The sequence below is a fragment of the Apium graveolens genome, chromosome 6, assembly GCF_009905375.1.
Source record: "Apium graveolens cultivar Ventura chromosome 6, ASM990537v1, whole genome shotgun sequence".
Classification (NCBI taxonomy): Eukaryota; Viridiplantae; Streptophyta; class Magnoliopsida; order Apiales; family Apiaceae; genus Apium; species Apium graveolens.
Genome location: NC_133652.1, coordinates 201,790,201 through 201,799,405, shown reverse-complemented (window position 1 = coordinate 201,799,405; position 9,205 = coordinate 201,790,201). Strand labels below are relative to the sequence as shown.

Sequence of the window (9,205 nt, the reverse complement as noted above, 5' to 3'; positions counted from 1 at the left end):
GACTATAACTTGTGGTGTGTGTGTTTATTGTGGGGTCACAGTACAGAGTAGTTGATTATTTATTAAGATTGGGTGTTGTTAAGGGAAATGGAACTCGTGACAACCCGGATCCCCGACCCCAGATTTGGGGGTGTTACAATACCATACTTTCATCGGAACCTACGTTGATGATGAGTCCGATTATGGGCTAATCGTTATCGTGGGGTTCTATCGGATTTATTTATGGATTTTTTTAGTTAATTTGTTTCGATACCTTAGTGTGTGGTGATTGTATGATAACCTAGTATTGGTTGTGCTTATTCGTTTTATGAGCATCGCGAACTTATAAGATAGCGTGTTATGAAGCGACAGTGAATTTAAGGATATATAACTTGCCATGCTAGCATAGGTTCATGTGTTATTGTTATGAATGGTTCGTAGGTAATTTTAACCATCTTACTTGCCTTATGTAATCACGATAGATAACTTGTGCTTTAAACCTTTATGTTGTCAAATTCTATAGACATATAGGGTCTCAATATAATTGGTGTCTATTTAGCTTCTATCTATTTTGTGGATGTCTGGTAGTATGGTATTCGTGCAACAAAAGTTGGCGTTTATCAGTTTCGTGTTATCTGATTAGTGTCATCACCATTACATGCTAAGGTTAAGAACAATAAAGCTATTGAATGAAGTATTTAATGAAGTTAGAATCCCATGTTTGTCATTTATATTAATTCAACCATTCTTATTTACTTAGTTATAATCAAAAACCCAATTTGTTATTCGTCTTAGCATTGAATAATAGCCATATCACTGGTGCATAAGTGCATAAATTAATTAGTTAACCAAAGTCAGTCTTTGTAGGAATGAACTAGAAATAATTATATATTACTTGCAAACGCGTATATTTGCATGTATTATTAGCGCGTGTTTAGCGACTAACAAGTTTTTGGCACCGCTACCGGGGACTGCAGTGTTAATTTTTTGTTTATGTGTTTTTCATCAGTGATCGTTAAAGTTCACTGACTCGGACATTGTTACTTATCTGTTTTCTTGTCTTATTTCAGGTACTCTAGCGAGCGTGTATGCATACGTGTTCGCAGTCTCGTAAGAGAACTCCGGATAAAGCTGAGGAAGAAGTTATAGTGGTTCGAAAGGAAGTTTTTGAGGATGAAGAGAATGTAGAAGAAGAAGAGAAAATCGAGGAACCAGCTTTAGTAGTGATGGGAGATCAAGAAGAAATTCCTAAGGCTTTGATGGACTATTCTCAGCCAAAGATCAATGATTTTCAGTCAAGCATCATCAGGCCAGCCATCTCGGCTAACGCTTTTGAGATCAAGTCAAGCACGAATCAGATGATAGAGAACTCAGTTTAGTTTGGGAGTTCTCCAGCTGAAGACCCCAACATGCACATCAGGGATTTCATCGAGATCTTTGACACTTTTAAGTTCAATCACGTGACTGAAGATGCTATTAAGCTGCGACTATTCCCATTCTCTCTGAGGATAAAGTGAAGTGCTGGTTACATTCTCTACCACCAGGGTCTATCACCACATGGGAGGATCTTTCTCAAAAGTTTATCACTAAATTCTTCCCTATGGCGAAGAATGCTGCAATCAGGAATGCTCTTACTCAGTTTGCTCAGCAAACTGGAGAATCTCTGTGTGAGGCTTGGGATCGATAGAAAGGAGATGCTAAGGAGATGCCCACACCATGTCATTCCTGATTAGATGATTATAAACTGTTTCTATAATGGATTGTGTGCTACTTCTAGACCCATGCTCGATGCAGCATCAGGAGGAGCCTTGTGGGCTAAAAGCTACAATGAAGCTTATGAATTGATTGAACTGATGGCTGCTAATGAATACTAGAATCCTTCCTAGAGACTGACTCAGGTAAAAGTAGCAGAAATTCTAGAGTTGGATGCAGCAACTGCTATAGCTACCCAACTTAAGGCTTTGACGATGAAGGTGGACACTTTGACTAATTATGGAGTTAATCAAATCACTATTGTCTGTGAGCTTTGTGCTGGTTCCCATGAGACTGATCAGTGCGTTATTTCTAGTGAATTAGCTCAGTTCGTGAGCAACTTTAAGCCATCGCAGCAACCTGTGCCATCCACTAATCATCCTAACAACCGTAACCATCCTAATGTCAGTCGGAGCAATGCTCAGAATGCGGTTCAATAGCCTTATCAGCAGTACCCATGTAATAACCCCAATTTTTGGAATTTTTTTGAAACCCTTATGAATAATGATTTTGCTGATTATGCTGAATAAGAAAAACTTTTCATGACACACTATGTAGGGGTTCTTTTATTGTTATTCTGAGATATTATTAGTACTCTATATGATATATAAGTGTATGTAAAGATCATCAGAATCCAAATTCGAACACTTTGATTTTTCCCGTAAATCTACCAGATACAGAAAGAATTGAGTATAAGGTAACATTATAAAAAGGATTTAAATTCAAGGATTTTAAGAAAGGATCATAAATGGAATATAAAATATTGAGAAAGGTTTAGGAGAAGCCCAAGTAATAAGATCCCGGATATGATCCCTCGAACGATAAACGCGAACGAAAGTTAAGAGAACCTGTAAAACAAATAAGCGACCAAGAGACAAGCTTGTACAAGAAGCCAAGGATTGTGACATCATCAAACCTACAAGACAAAGACATGTGGCAAATGGATTACAAAAGAAATGTGACATAAGCATGATAAGTGAGATTGTTTTGTTGGTTGATTTGTAGCCAAGCATTATTTACCATGGTAAATTCTAAACTAACCAAGCTAACAAAACACCACACAAATACACCAAGCAAGCAAAAAAGTTCATTTTCTCTCTTTTCTTCATGAAGCTCTCGGCTTCTTTCTTAGCAAAAGGGAAGTCCAAGCTCCTCCACTTGCTAATTTACAAGGTAATTATCCTAGCTTCTCCTAGTTAAGTTACATACTTCCTAGGAATCTTAGCTTCAAAATCCTTTCCTAGCATTTCCTATAAATCATTCAAGAAGATGGTGAATAGTACTTTCTTGAAATTAATTTTTGTGTTCTTGATTTCTTTGAAAGATCAAGCTTGTAGGAGGTTAGATTAAGGCTTCCATGGGCATTCCAAGGATCTTTCATGGATTAGAAGCTTCAAGGAAGGTATAACTCTTCATGATCTTAGTCTTAAGTTTTGTTGTTTAGATTTCCTAATGTTTAGATGATGGGTTAGTGTAATGGGTGTGTAATCATGTTTAGAGCTTGTTATGAGTAGTTTAGTTGATGAAAGGCATGATTATTGTGTGCTTAGAGATTGGTTGGTTTTGTGATGTTTTTGGAGTTGGAAATCTTGGTTATTAGTTAATGAACTTAAGTAAACTCTTATTTCATGATAGAGAAATAAGTATGAATTGGTAATATTGAGTTGTTGGGGCTGTTGTAGTATGGTATGGATGGAGTTTTGATTGGGTTGTGATTGTGGATCGATTGTGGGTTGAATTGGAGTGTTTTAAATTTGGGTAATCGCGTAAACATAGCCGTCAGTAATGTCCGATTTACTTTAGGCTGTTTTTGTTCTTAACATTAGGACCCTGAACTCACTGCTAGGTTTTGACCATTGCCATGATTAGATATTTCATGTTACGAGCATCGTTTTGATATGTAGTTCGTTTGATTCCGATGTACGGTTTAGGAGAAACGACTGTTTTAAGTAACTGCGTTTCGCGACCGAACCATTACCCCTCGCCTTACTTTGAAACCTTGGTTAAGGACCTTAAATGACTAATTGTGGTAAGAAAAAATTATGTAAAGTGGATTAGGCAGTTGGTAAGGTACTCGCGAAAGAATCGCCTTAAAATCCTTAATGATTAATTTATTAAAAATGGTGGCGCCGAGGGTACTCGAGCGACTTAAGTGAATCGTTAAGCGCGAAAGCGAACGTTAGGGCTCTAAATGATTAAAGTCTAGTTTCTTAAGCGATCGTGGTTTAATTTTGGCTTATGTTGTTGTTCATAGGTTTCCGGACCCACTCTAAGCTTGAGTCTAATCCGGGAACACTCAGGCAAGTTTTCTACCCGTTATACTGTTGTTGTGATGTAAATATATGTATATGCATTATCTTGTGATAAGTGCATGATGGTTATTAGCAAATTTTGCGATATATCGGAGCATGCTGATATGGTATATATGCATGTCTGTTTCGTAATCTGGTTATCTATCTGTTGATTTCAATGCTTATAGTTGCATAATACCTATGCTAGAGATAAGCAGTAGTTGCGTATACCCTTAGTATAGGGGACCCAAAGGTGAACATATATCTAAACCGGGAGTCGATGTTCCCGAGTATATTATATATATATATATTATATATATATGGATATAGTTTTCAAAACTATTGATCGAATAAGGTTTATTCGATAACTTTATTTTATTTAATGAATATTATTTGAATATTCATTCGAGGACTTATGACTCTGTTTATTCTATTTAATGATTATTAATTGGATATTCATTTGAGGATGTATGACTCCATTTATTTTATTTAATGAATATTATTTATAATATTCATTCGAGGTATTATGACTCCGCTTATTATTTAATAATATTCTTTATTTTATTAAAGAATAATGTTTCGATAATCAAACTTATTTTCGATTATTCAAATAAAGATAGTACTTTCGTATAAGTATATCTTTGGTTATTTAATATTTATTTCAAGTATGAGTTTTAAAACTTCTACTTCGATTATTTTTATAAGGATTATCTTTATGAAAATATTATTTAAATAATAATATTCAGATATTTCTAATATATCAGGACTGATTTATTTTAATAAATCAGCAGTACTCCAAACATTCTTAAAAATGTTTTCGAGTCTTCAAAATGATTTCTAAAAGTTAGGGCGGATCCCAAAACTCATTCTTTTATATTTAAGATCCTCCTTTCGAAGGGGATTTAAATACTCGCTCAAAACCTGGGGGATCTGGCTCTGTGGTGTATTTTACATTCGCAACGTGATTGCTGTTTTGAGAAACCAATTTGATTACTTGCCCAACGTTCGGGAAGTAAGTCCATCTAATTGAGTCGGCATAAGTGACAGGCCGGGGTACGGTCTACCAAAGTGTAAGTGGCTGGGTGGCAATCCATCAACGCGTAAGAGGCCGGGTGGCGGTCCAGCACAAGGTCCTTATGTGGCCAGGGTGATGACCGGTGGGGGATTCATCCATCTACTAGTAGAAAAGGTTACTTATTGGTATCTTTGCCTGATCAGCAAGATATCAGGTTTATGCCAAGGTTTTCTCCTTTCCAAATTCATTGGATACTTGCAACTCTGTTTATAATTTTCATAACAGAGGTTTTCAAGGAGTGTATGAAATTATATATATATAGGTGTATATATATATCGGGACTTAATGAAGTATCTCGTAACTTCATTATTTATAATGATATTTAAAAGATTGAATCTATTCAAGTCTTATCTTGTAGTCTCTTCTGGGTGATGAACTTTTGAAACTGATTATAACTTGAACGGTGGTAGTTCAAGTAGTATTCGGATATAAGTATATTGGAGTATCTTGTAACTTTATCTTTTAAACTTATATCTAGTAAATGATTATCTTGTGCATGTCAAATATTTTCAGAAAAACGTTGAGACAAGGTTAGATATATGAGATCACCTTGCAACAATATTTTATACAGTTATAAACGGGAACTCTGTGTATATTATACATGTCAGAGGATTTCAAAGATTGTGAAAAGTATATATGTACATATATACTGAATATTTTGCGACTTGGTCGCGGTAAGATATCAAACTTGGTTCATTTCTTCTTGACCAAGTCTTTCATGAGTACTATGAGAATGCTCATATATTGTAAATCACTATACATAATATTTTGGTGGGCTTGTTGCTCACCCTTGCTTTCTTCTTTCATCACACAATAACAGATAGAAAAGATGAACAGGACCAAGCTCCCAATTCGCGAGCGGATAGGAAACGTTCCGCAGTTTCCTATAGGCGTTGATGTCGCTGTAGCTGAGGTAGGAACTACCAATAGGCTAGGCTTTTAACTTTTGATGTACCAGACTTATGTATCTTTATCAATTGTAATAATGGCAAAGAAATGTAAATCTATTCAGAAACCCTTTTAAGGTGTAATGGCACATAATTTTGGAATAAAATGACTCGTGTTATTTTTGGATATTCATCTGAGACTATAACTTGTGGTGTGTGTGTTTATTGTGAGGTCACAGTACAGAGTAGTTGATTGTTTATTAAGATTGGGTGTTATTATGGGAAATGGAACTTGTGACAACCCGGATCCCCGACCCCGGATTCGGGGGTGTTACAGAAATGGTATTAGAGCTAAGCGTTATAAACCTCAGAGATGATGTGACGTTAAGATAATAAGAACTCTTGCCAAGTTCATAATCGGGCTACCTAACGTAGTACTGACAGTTAAAACCCTTATGGGAACCCTTATAAATATCGTGATAGAAGCGTAGTTCGTTATCATATATGGTAGCGGGACTCCGAACCCTGAGGTTGAGGAGCAACAACGTGATGATGTTTTATTAGTTATTGGAGATCAGATTGTGGATCCAATGGAACACCCTAATGAGGGACCGGATGATGTTCATATTGAGGATGTAGCGGTTGAGGATGTTGTCCTAGAAGGGATTGTTGCTGAGAAGAATCCCGTGGAGGGTCCTGACAAGAATGAATAAAGGACCACTGAGGAATTGATGACCATGGTTAGGGGAATTACCAGAGGTAGGATTGGCTGGTCACTACCGGAGGTTCGTTCAAGTTTGTAAAGATAGTAGCCCCTTTAACGCGGCTTACTCGTAAGACTGAGAAGTTTGAATGGACAGAGAAATGCGAGAACAGCTTTCAAGAACTGAAGCAAAGATCGGTGATGGCCGCTATGTTGGCATTGTCGGATGGAAAAAGGAGATTTTGTAATTTGTATTGACGCTTCGCATAAGGAATTAGGGTGCTTCTTATACAGCACAACAAGGTAATCGCGTACGCGTCAAGAAAATTAAGGGAATATAAAATTCGATATCCCCACCTATGAGCTTGGGCTCATGGCAATAGTTTTGCCCTAAAGATTGGAGGCACTACTTGTATGGAGAGAAGTGCGAGAATTACCTAAGCCATAAGTGCTCTAGTACATTTTCACGTAGAAAGAGCTCAACATACGCCAGAGGAGGCGGTTAGAGCTAATCAAGAATTATGATTGGGAGATTCTTTATCATTCGGGGAAAGCCAATGTGGTGGCTGATGCCCTTAGTAAAAAGGAGAGACTCAGATTTTGAGAAAATGGAAATAGAAGTGAAGGTAACCGGAGCCGGTACCGAAAAGCTGTTTGAGATTGCAATACATCCCGAATTATTGGAAAAGAACATATTGTGCCAGAAAAAGTGATGAATGAAGGCAGAAAGCCAACAAATAGATAAGAGATTAATACCGAGAAAGATGATAAGGGAATAATGAGGCATTCCTACAGAATTTGGTTTCCAAATGTTCAAGAACTTAAAGATGAGATCTTAGATGAAAGCTTGTTTGAGGAATAAGATTTAGAGCAAACCCTGAACGTGATAGTCAGGGAGGTCGACATCAAGATAGAAGGAACCCATAACATAATGAAGTGGAAAACAGGGATTTTTAACGTATAAGATAACCCCGATTATGGGAGAAGGTTGGAACATTTCATACTGAGAAAACAGAAGTTGAACTAGATAGGGAGATTAGGATGGTACTCCTATTGGGCAATTCATGGACCTGCCTAAACATAACTTATACTATTATCCCCAACCACCACCCTTGAGGAAACAATTCGGTGAGAAATTCTTTCAGGTTCTTTAAGTCGCTAAGCTCTCAGAGTTCCAAGGAACAAGATGACCCAGTCGAGGCAAGAGCCTGGCTAAAGGAAATACAGGAATCATTTGAGATTCTAAATGATTGATGAATCACAAAAGAGTGTTTTTGTCACTTACCCTCCTAAGAGAGAGACCACCCACTGGTGAAAGACCAAGAAAAGCACGGAGCAAGAGGTTACAATAAACTGATTAAAGTTCAGTCAATTGTTTTCAGGAAAGTACTTCCCAAGGTTATTGAGATAGTGTAAAAGCTTTAGAGCCAGAACAAAGGCGGACGAGTATGATGAATTATGAATCTAAGCTGTAAAAGTTGTCAAGATTCGTTCTGAAGACACGAATCCAGAATGACGGGATATCTGAAATCAATGCTTATGTTGTGTTGGTTCATGAAATAATGATAAGAGAAAGGAAAATAAAAAGGAATTGAAGTGGAAAGGAATATAAAGGCAATCGAGTTTGAGGAATGATAAGGGAGTTGGGTATGAGGAAACCCTAAAGACTCGTAGCAATAGAAAAAGAGAAGTATGTAATCGTCAGGATGAGGGTGATTCACCATGAGTTAAAAATTGATGGTTGAAGGCTTAAGAGATACATATATTTTATCCCCTGTAAGTTGGGAGGATTCCAGGAAACCTTGAGATAATTCGAAGGATAAATAATGAGACGCGGATAGACTGAGGAGACAAGGAAGTAAGAAATTAGGAAAATTGGATGAAGGAAGTGACCTTCAAGAATGTGAAGTGTAAGACCGGTGGCTCGATACCCAGAATGGGAGACGCTAGGTATGAAAGATATCCCACATTGAGGTGACTGTTGAGATAAACAACAAAAGTAAATAAGGAATTATTAAGAAGAGGTTCACATTGAACACGACCAATATCTTCCAGAACATCCTTGTTATCGTTACAAAATTAGGCAAGAAAAGCGGATAACCGTTGTTATCTTTTGGAGGCCATATGGATTGACCTCAGTTTGAATAAGGATGCTATTGTGAAATTAAGTATAGACTATCGAAGTGAGAATGATTGAATAAGGTAATCTATCAAGTATATTTGACTTGATTTATCCATGGAAGAGTGTAAGTATCTTTTAAAGGTGGAATTAAGGATAAAACCCCGATAACTTGAAATAAATCCTAGGGGAATGCATAAAGGTTGGCATTTCACCCTTAATAGGGATAGTATGAGTTTTGACAGTATAAATTTGAAAGGATTAAGGTAATAACAACCTTTAAGTATCAGTGGGGAAATTTTTCAGAAATATATAGACAATGGTTCTAGTATTAGTAAAGGGTATTTCGATATGCCCTGTATCTAGGGAATACAGGAGGAACGATTCAAGGATAACCTT

At 36.8% G+C, this 9,205-nt stretch overlaps 1 non-coding gene across 1 annotated transcript; it reads right to left on the bottom strand.

Moving 5' to 3' along the window:
- Nucleotides 1–1,594: 1,594 nt before the first annotated feature.
- On the bottom strand, nt 1,595–1,702 carry LOC141670005 (small nucleolar RNA R71). The gene has a single exon (XR_012554256.1). It is a non-coding gene; the product is annotated as a small nucleolar RNA R71 (small nucleolar RNA).
- Between the last annotated feature and the right edge of the window lie 7,503 nt (nt 1,703–9,205).